The following is a 10,657-nucleotide window of genomic DNA, read 5'->3' as shown; positions in this document are numbered from 1 at the left end:
AAAACACCAATTTTATTTTTTGGACAAAAATAGTCACTTTTGGGTAAAAAAAAAATCCTTAAACAATTAGAGTTTTTTAGTGGATAGGTCGGGACTTTAAGTCAGATTAAAAAACGGTAAAGTATAATTTTTTATCCTTTAAGTTTGTCAGAAATTTTAAAAATATCTCTAAATTTTATTTTTCTTCAATTTTATCCCTAAAGTTTTCGATTCACATCTATCTATGACAGCTAAACTTTTAAAAGTTTAGGATCAACCCAGCAATAATGCATAACAACTATATCTAATTTACTTGTGTTGAAGATTGTTCTTGTAAAATTGTTACTGAATTAGTCCTAAATATTTTGAAAAATTATGATAGGAGTGTAATGCTCAAGTCATTGTCTTAAGGCCTAAGTAACTGAGGCAGCAGTTAGTTTTACCTTTCTGTTTTTAAGTTTGTTAAGAACTAATTGCAGCACTCTTTATTCAGAGTTTGTTAGAATTAGTTAGCTGTTAGAATCTTCTAAAAGACTCTAAAACTGATAGGTACCTATAAAAGGCTCACTCTCTCACTATCATTGTTGCTGTTCAATCACAAACCAAATCACTCACTGCAGATTTAGTTTCTCTTCTCTTCTTCTTCTTCCTCTACTCTTTCTTTATGAACTTTCATCACCTAAGTTCATGATACATTTCATGGTATCAGAGCTTATGGTACCATAGTTTTCGTAAAATTCAAAAAATCAGGTCTGATTCAGTTGAAGCTCAATCACGATGGCGCAAGGACTCACTACAAAACACTAATTTCAATGAAATTAGATGAGGATAACTATCTACAGTGAAAAAATCAGGCAGAGTCAATAATTAAAGGAAATGACATGTTGAATCATATCACAGGAGAAGAAATACCTCTGTAGTTTCTAGCATAAAAAAATGGTGGAGCTGGTACAGTGAACCTAGAGTTTCAGAAGTGGAAAAGGCAAGATGCACTCCTCAAGTCATGGTTGTTAGCTTCAATAAGTAAACCATTCACAACAAGAATGGTTGGATGCATAAATACATGTCAAGTTTGGAAGAAATTGGAAGATCATTTCTCTTCTCAAATTAAAGCCAAGGTAATGCAGTTAAAGAACAAGTTGAGTACTATCCAAATTGATGCTTCTGTTACTGAATATGTCCTGTCAATAAAAGGAATAATAGATGCATTAGCTTTTGTAGAAGAGTCTATAAAAAAAAGTGACCATGTCAAGCAATCCTGAACGGTTTGACTGAAGAATACTCATCGTTAATAACTTCTGTTCTAACCACAATAAGATCTCAAGGCATAGTTGTAGGTGAATTAGAAGCGTTACTCTTAGCACATCAAAGTATGTTAGCAAAATTTTGAAGACCATGAGCATTTGTTCAAGCTAATCTATCTCAGCACTTTTAGCCTGGACAAAATCAGCAATTGAGAGGTAGATTTAGAGGTGGTTTTCGAGGAAGAGGTGGACGCATGTATAAAGGAAGCATAAGCTCAAATACTGGTGGCAAAATGATGCAAGAATCATATAATGGAGATAGAGGATCATTCAAGGGAGGTAGAGCAACACAAGATCAGTCCTCTTTTGACTATGAAAGAGGATAGTATGGAAGAAGAAACTACAATGATTCAAGAAACTATGCTGATGCAAGGAGTTACAATCAGGGAAGAAATTACATGGGAAAAAGGCCTCAATATGATAAGCCACAATGTCAAATATGTGATTGAATAGGTCACACAGCAAAGACATGCATGCTAGTACAGGTACAGTGAGGAGCAGTATAATGCAGGCTACAATGAAGAAGACTACAATAATCATATATCTCAACCTAAGGCTAACTTTAGCAATATGCTAGTGGTGTGGAATTTATAACCCACAAACTAACCGGCAAGTGTACTGGGTCGTACCAAGTATTACCTCAAGTGAATGAAGGTCGATCCCACGAGGATTGATGGACTAAGCAACAATGATTGCGTGATTTACTTAGTTAGACAAACAAAAATTAGTGTTTTGAGAATTCAATTGCATTAAACAGTAAAGTCAGAAAATAAAAAAGCAAGCAGTAAACGGGTTGTGAAATATATGAGTAAAACAGTTAAGGTTTTGGAGATATTTATTTTTTGGATTAACTTTTCTTACCAACTATTTTAATCATGCAAGATTCAATTCATGGCAAACTATATGTGACTAAACCCTAATTTCTTAGACCTTTTTAGTCTCCTCTAACCTTCATCAACCGCCAATTCCTTGGTCACTTGATTCCAATTAGAGGGTTAAGTTCAAAACTAGTTTGTGTGCCACAAAAACCCTAATTATCCAAATATAAGAGGATTATATGTCACGTATCCCGTTCACTCTAGATAATTAGAAATTTAGGAGAAATTATTTTAAAGCTATTGTTCAAGTGAGACTCTCTAGAGAACCACAATCGAGCCTGTTGTTCAAGCGAGACGATCCTCTAGAGATAACTCTCCCGAGATTCACAAGAACTCAAATAGAATAAGGGTCATACTTCCGTTCCACCCAGACTCATAAGATGAAGAACGAAAACAAATTCTTGAAATTGAAATAAAAATAGTAATTAAAATAGAAGAGTAATAGTATTAATCCATACAACAAACAGAGCTCCTAACCTTAATAGTGGATGTTTAGTTGCTCATGGTTCAGAGAGAAAACATGGATTCTGAAAAACTGTAAAGTGCGAAATGCGGTATGAGAGAAGAGAAGAGACCGAAGGGCTGATTCTTTTTCCTTTTTATATCTAATTCTAAGTAATGTAAAATATATTTTCTAAAACTAAATAATATATTTTCCTATTTTAAAATAAACTAAAGTTTAATAAAAAATTAATAAAGATCTTCGTTGCTTGCTTCATCATGCGCTGGGACCATGTCTTGATTCAAAGTTGGCGCCTAACTTGGAGATTCCAAGTTAGGCACCACTATGGCAGTGAGGCTTGGACGCTGCTCCCTTCATATGGCACCTAACTTGGGAAATTCCAAGTTAGGCGCCACCTTGGCTGAACGTTATTGTGGAGTTTGTGGTTCTGGCACCTAACTTGAGGAATTCCAAGTTAGGCGCCACCTTGACCATACCAAGTGTATACTATTTTATATCGTTGGAAAGCTTTAGAAGTTAGCTTTCCAATGCCACTGGAATTACATCAATTGGATTTCTGTAGCTCAAGTTATTTTCGTTGGAGTGCAAGGAGATCAGAGTTGACAGCATCATTCACTTTCTTCTCTTTTTCTATAGAAACTCCATCAAATTCATCCGAATGCTACCTGAAATAAACAAAATTACACACAACTCAAAGTAGCATCTATAGTGGCTAAAAGATATTTAAATCTTGATTAAACTTAACAATTCGAATGCAAATTCACCAGGAAAAGATAGAAAAGATGCTCACGCATCAGCTAGCAACTCCAGCAACCATTCAAGATCCAAATTAGTACCTGAATTTAGGTGCTACATACCACATGACACATGATGAGCAGAATTTGATGGAGAAACAGGAGTATGAAGGAGATGAGCAAGTTGTGATAGGCAATGGAACATGTTTGCAAATCAATTTTTTTTTTGTAATTCGTGTTTTAAGTCTAATTTGAGCTCTAGGTTATTCTTGATGAGAAAATTGTTACATGTACCTGCCATCACTAAGAGTTTGATGAGTGTATATCAATTTTGTTGTGATAACAAAGTATTATTTGAATTCCATGCTGATAAATGTTATATCAAATCATAGGAAAACATGGCAGTTATTCTTCAAGAAAATGTGGATACGGAATTGTATAAATTTGTCAAGTTCATCACTGCACACACACCAGCACCTGCACATGCACATGCACATACACATACACCAGCAGCCTATGCTTTTTCATTAAAAAGCTTGAATTAGTTTCTTCTTTGGCATCTAGATTAGGGCAACCAAGTAAAAGTGTCATGTCTAAATTTCTTAACATTTGTAATCTCTCTTTTACAATTGATAAACTAGAATATCCAGGTTGTTGTATTGGTAAATCACACCAATTATCCTTTCCTATCTCACAAACAATGTACATAAAGCCTTTAGAACTTGTATACACAGATATTTGGGGCTCAGCACCCATATCTGACAATAATAAAAATTAGTACTTTGTGAATTTTATTGATGCATTCTCAAAGTTTACTTAGATATATCTTCTTGAATCTAGAGCTCAATTGAAATCAATCTTTAATCGCTTGCAACAAATTATTGAGTTGTAATTAAACACAAAATTAAATATGGTACAAAGTGACAATACTGCTGAATATATTAGTTTATCGAAGATTTTTCAGAAAAGAGGCATTTGTCATAGGTTCTCTTGTCCGCATGTGCATAAGCGAAATGGCTCAGCAGAAAGGAAACACGGGCATGTAGTTGAAATAGAGCTAACGTTGCTGGCTGGAGCTTCAATGCCTACCAAGTTTCAAGGAGAAGCTTTTACAACAGTTGCCAAGTTAATCAATATGCTACCTACACCAGTTTTGAATGGACAATCACCTACAGAGAAGTTGTTTGGGAAGAGACCTTCCTATGAGAATCTAAGAGTGTTCGGGTGCTTATGCTTTCCTCACCAAAGACCCTTCAACAAGCTCAACAAGCACAAGTTGGATTTCAAATCATCACCCTGTACATTTGTTGGCTATGGAACAACTCAGAAAGGATACAAATGCCTCACTCAGCAAAGAAAAATTATTACAACTCCAAATGTAATTTTCTTTGAAGACAGATTCCCTTTTAAAGAAGCAGCTAAGGACGGATAGCAATTTCAATGATTCCTAAAATTTCCTTAGTCAATAATAAAGATAGACAGCAGCAGTAACAAACTAATTTAGCCTCAAGACAGTAGCATCAGCAACTAATACCAACAAAGTAGTATAGTTCAACCTTAAATGGTTCAGCCTCAAGACAGCAACAGCATCAATTAACCTAGGAAAATGAAGGTAGACAACAACAACATTCTATTTCAATCTCAAGACAACAGCAACAACAACTAGTATCAACTAATCAATAGCAATAGTATACTTCAGTCTCAAGACAGAAACATCAACAATTGACCCAAACAAATGAAAGTAGACAGCAACAACAATATCCTAATTTAGTATCAAGACAACAGTAACAAAAACTAGTACCAACAAAGCAGTAACAACAATTAGCACAAACAAGTGAAGGTAGACAGCAGTAGCAGTATAGTTCATATCAAGTTCAATAGTTCTAGTAATTCAAAGAATTTCCTCAATCAATAATAGCAGACAACAGCAACAATTAGCACAAGCAGAACAACAGCATGGTTTAGTATCAAGTTCAGCAATCGCAATGATTCCAAGAACTCTCAATCAATAATAAAAATAGACAGCAATATCAACAATTAGCACTAGAAAATTTGTATCAGCAGTATTTGAATTCCACAATTTCCTTAATCAATATTGCCAGACAATAACAATAATTAGCACAAGCAGAACATTAGCATGTTTCAATATCAAGATCAGCAATTCCAACAATTCCAAGAATTTCCCCAATCAATAGTGTAGATAGACTGCAACAGCAACAATTAGCACTAGCAAATCAACAGCAGCAGTATTTGAGTTCCACAATTTCATTGATCATTAATAAAGAGAGACAGCAGCAACAACAATTACAATTAGTGACAGGCACCACAAACAACATTCAGAACATACAACATCTGTTAGATAATACTCAAAGCAGCAAATACATAATTGAATAATCAATTAAAATAGTAACACCTCAACAAAAACCACCAGTAGCATCAACAACCCCTGTTTCAATACCTATAAATGACATAGAAATTGTCTTACCACTTGATGAAGAAGCACTTACAACAGCAGCAACAGTGAATGGAGACTCCATGATCACCAGAAGCAAGGCTGGTATCTTCAAAACAAGAGTATTTTTAGCTAGTGTGGAGCCAAGAAATGTACAGCAAGCATTGCAATCCCCAGAATGGAAAGCAACTATGGATCTGGAGTATGAAGGACTGATGAAGAATAAAACCTAGGAACTAGTCAATCTTTTCCCAAATAGAGAAGCAATAGGAAGCAGGTGAGTGATCAGAATTAAATACATTCTGATGGTTTATTGCAAAAATACAAGGCAAGACTGGTGGCATAAGGGTACTCGGAAAGGCCAGGTTTTGACTTCACTGAGACATACAGTCCAGTTGTCAAACCCACTTCAATCAGGCTACTTCTATCAATTGCTCTGGCTACGTCATGGATAATTAGGCAATTGGATGTAAACAATACCTTCCTACATAGAGATTTAATGGAAGAAGTATATATGAAGCATGATGAATGAATTTTTGATGGTGTAGAATTTCACAAATGAAATCTCGTTGCAAGTATAGTGTCTAAACCAACAAATAATCCTCTCATGCAAAAATTTGGTTGTCACAAGTAATAAACCCCTATAAAAATAACCGAAGTATTCAAACCTCGGGTCGTTCTCCCTAGGAATTGCAATAGAGTGTTCTTGTTATTGGTTATGAGTTGTATATTTTGGGGTTTTGGATAAGAAACAAGAAAAGTAAATGGCAATGAAAATTAAATGGTAAAAAGAGGTCTTGACAAGGTTTGGTGGTCAAGGATCTCTATCCTTATCACTAACCACAACATCATAATTGCAAGGATCAATCCTATTAAGTCATCCTCTAACAAGTAAAGAAAAGTCAAATGAGCTACACCAATCCAAGTCCATAAGTCCTAGCCACTCACTAATTGAATTAATGAGAGCTAGAGTCAATGACTACCAATTATCATCAATCACTTGGACATTAGTGACTCAAGAATTCCTAAGTTACCTTCCCAAGCCAAGAAATAAAATTCTACTCTAACATCCTTCCAAGCATTTTGTCAAACACTTGGAAGGAATAAAAGGAAAGTAAAATCAAATTACAAGAAAAGTAAATCTACACTACTCAATTGCAAGGAATTAAACAACAACAAAGCAATTCAACAATAAAGGAATATGAATCATAAATTGTATTAAAAGAAAAATAGAGGAAACAAAAGTGCATCAACATAAAAGTAGAGAATTACAAGAATTAAATACTAAACTAGAGAGAGAGAAAGAGAAGGTAGAAGAACAAGAATTACAAAAGGAAAAATAAATCAAAGCATGAAATTAACCTAGATCTAGAGAAGAATTAACCTAATCCTAATCCTAATTCTAGAGAGAAGAGAGAGCTTCTCTCTCTAGAAACTACCTCCTCCTAAAACTAGAAACTAAAAGTGAGTAAAAGATGTGAACCCCTTCAATCCTTGGTCCTTTTAACCTTTTCCTGCCAAAATTCAGCTCCAAACTGGGCCAAGGGCACTTCTGAATTTGCTAGGCACGATTTCACTTAAAAATCACGTGCCAACACCGATGCGTACGCGTACAGCACGCGTACGCGTCTCTGGAGTTTTTATGATCCACGCGTGCGCATCCATTGCGCGTGCACGTCGATGAGTGCCTCCCAAATCTTTGGCTTTCCATGATTTCTCCACTTTGCATGCTTTTCTCTTCATTCCTTTGATCCATTCCTAACCTTTTCAACCTGAAATTGCCAACAAACACATCAAGGCATCTAGTGGAATCAAAGGTGAATCAAAATTAGCAATTAAGGGCCTAAAAAGCATGTTTTCACACTTAAGCACAAATTCGGAGACAAACATGAAACCATGCTATTTCATTGAATAAATGTAGGTAAAGGGTCATAAAATCCCCTAAATTAAGCACAAGATAAACCATAAAAATGGGGTTTATCAAAGCAGCCTAAAGGATGAAAAAGGTGACTCATTGATAGTTTGCAAACTAACCAAGACACTCTATAGGTTGAAGCAAGCTCCCAGAGAGTGGTATCACAAACTGGCCAATGGATTAGCAGAATTGGATTCAAAGCAACAAAATTAGATGTGTCAGTATTTTTAAGAAAGATGAATGGAGTGAAAACTTTTGTGTTGATGTATGTAGATGATATAATCATCACAGGAAAGTCTGAGGTGCATATAAAAAAAGTAATTGAAAGGCTGAATGCAAGGTTTGCACTCAACGACATGGGTGACCTTAGCTTCATTATTTTCTTGGTATTCAAGTAGCAAAAACAAGTGATGGAGGGTTGCTTCTGTCTTAATAGAAGTACATTAATGAAGTACTAAAGAAAGCAAATATGGAAGGATGCTCAAGTTGTCATACTCCTCTACCATCAATAGTGAAACTATCAGCTTTTGGTGGTTCTAACTTCAATGATCCTCAGCTCTATAGGTCAATAATTGGTAGCCTGCAATATTTGACTATGACAAGACCTGAGATTTCATATAGTGTACACAAAATATCACAATTTGTATAAGCTCCTTTAGATGTTCTCTAAAAAATGGTAAAGAGAATACTCAGGTACCTCAAAGGCACAACAAACCATGGTCTGCTCTTGAAGAAAGCTAATTCCATGGAAATCACTGTATACAGTGACTCAGATTTGGATGGCAACCCTGGTGATAGAAAATCTACAAGTGGGTATTGTGTGTTTCTTGGTTCAAATTTGGTTTTATGGGCTTCAAGGAAGCAAACAGCATTGACAATGTCAAGCACAGAAGCTGAATACAGGAGTATGGTAGGTCTAGTAGCTGAGCTAATTTGGGTGAAGAACCTAATGATTGATTTGCAGTTTCCACCAAAAGAGGCACATATGGTCTACTATGACAACTTGAACGCAGTTTTACTGGCTGCCAACCCAATCTTACACTCTAAATCAAAGAACTTTGAGATAGATTTTCATTTTGTTAGAGATCATGTGAATAACAAAGACGTTAAGGTGAGTCACATTCCAGAGACTATGCAAGTAGTTGACATTCTAACAAAGGTAGTGTCCTCTGATAATTTTCTCAGCTTTATAACTAAACTGAGCATTGAGGATCTAGACAGTGCAAATGGAGAATCAAGGAACAATGAAGAAAATGGGTCAAGGAACAATGACAGTAACTACAGAGCAAAGAGAAGAACTCAAGAGAGAAGACTGCTAATTTCATGATTGTTGACTGCTATAGCTTATTGTTGATTGCTATAGTCTTTAATTGCCTAAGAAAAAAAAGAGATAGAACAGTTAATTGCCTAAGAAAAAGAAGAAAGCAGAGATGATAATAGGACTTTAAGAAGAAAAAGACAATAAAGATGATGATAGGAGTGTAGTTCTCAAGTTAAGTGTCTTAAAGCCCAAGTAACTAAAGCAGCAGTTAGTTTTACCGTTAGTTTTATCTTTCTATTTTTAAGTCTGTTAAGAGTTAATTGCAGCACTCTCTGTTTATAATTTGTTAGAATTAGTTAGCTGTTAAAATCTTCTAAAATAAAGACTCTAGAACTAATCTATATCTATAAAAGGTTCATTCTCTCATTGTCATTGTTGCTGTTCAATCACAAACTAAATCACTCACTATAGATTTAGTTTCTCTTCTCTTCTTCTTCCTCTACTCTTCTTCTTCATCTACTCTTTTTTTTTGAACTTTCATCACCTAAGTTCATATATGATACCTTTTAATAAATTAGTTATTAGATATATATTTGATACAAATCGAAAATTTTTAGGATAAAATTGAAATAAAATAAAATTTAAGAGTATTTTTAAAACTTTTAACAAATTTTAAAAATAAAAAAATATATTTTACCCTTAAAAAAATGAAAAAAGTGTTGAATTTTTTTAAAAGATGCCAATTTTTTTTTTAAATGAATCGTCAAGCTAAGATAGTCTATTGAACCAATTATTTTTCAAATTAATTAGGTCAAGTCTGCTTAACGTCTAGTTTTTATAAATATAATTTTAGAGACCAAAGTCTGCTATTTAAACTGAATAAATAGTTTAGCCCGATGGATTCGCTACCTTGGTACTATTTCTTTAATTTGGCAAATATCTTGGATTAACTTAGTTATCGTTGTAGTTCGTAGTATAATACTAGCATGTGTAAGGCGTATATATACACGCTACGTACGAATGCAGAATAATAAATTCATATATTAAGGATGCATGATTGCATGATGTTTAATATTAATTTATATTTGGTGAAAGATTTATAATGCTTAAATAATTCCATTTGTACATAATTTATTGATTTAGCAGAATACTGTCATAAAACGACAGACATGCTCATTCTCAATTGATAATAATGAAGTTTAGATCCGAATAAGTAGGGTCACGCACTCTAATGTAGCTTGTTGTATCAATTAACAAAATTATGATTATTTGAGATAGAAATTAAAAACATATAAAACTGAAGAAAAAGGACACAATTGGACTGTGGAGCGTTGACCTCATACTCCTAGCTAGCATGTTCAAGTTGCATGCAGTGAATCTTTTCTAACATATTCTTAAATATAATTAATTACTAGCAAGTAATACAAAAACACCTACATTTTTTATATAAATTTATTTTCTTTTTGAAATTTGTGCTATCACACAATGGTGAGTAGGCTTGGTTTTTACAACAATATAAAATAAGTAACAACGTAGCTAATTATTTTAGCATTTTCATTTTTATGAGAATGAATTAATAGTGATAGGATAAAATATATTTTTTATTTTGATAATTGTAGAGTTAAAGTAGTCTTTTATAATATTTTTTTAGGTAACATCGACTCTATAAAA

The 10,657-nt window shown here is 34.1% G+C and overlaps 1 long non-coding RNA gene across 1 annotated transcript in view; it reads right to left on the bottom strand.

Moving 5' to 3' along the window:
• Positions 187-10,657, bottom strand: part of LOC110269003 — a 17,814-nt gene continuing 7,343 nt past the window's right edge. Inside the window, exons 2-3 of the long non-coding RNA XR_002357835.1 lie at positions 4,977-4,988; positions 187-197 (exon numbers count right to left, since the gene is read on the bottom strand). This is a non-coding gene — a long non-coding RNA (uncharacterized LOC110269003). The remainder of the gene's footprint in view (positions 198-4,976; positions 4,989-10,657) is intronic.

This window comes from Arachis ipaensis, chromosome B02 (genome assembly GCF_000816755.2).
Source record: "Arachis ipaensis cultivar K30076 chromosome B02, Araip1.1, whole genome shotgun sequence".
Classification (NCBI taxonomy): Eukaryota; Viridiplantae; Streptophyta; class Magnoliopsida; order Fabales; family Fabaceae; genus Arachis; species Arachis ipaensis.
Note: the sequence above shows the minus strand (reverse complement) of the source record. Positions and strands in the feature narration are given on the sequence as shown.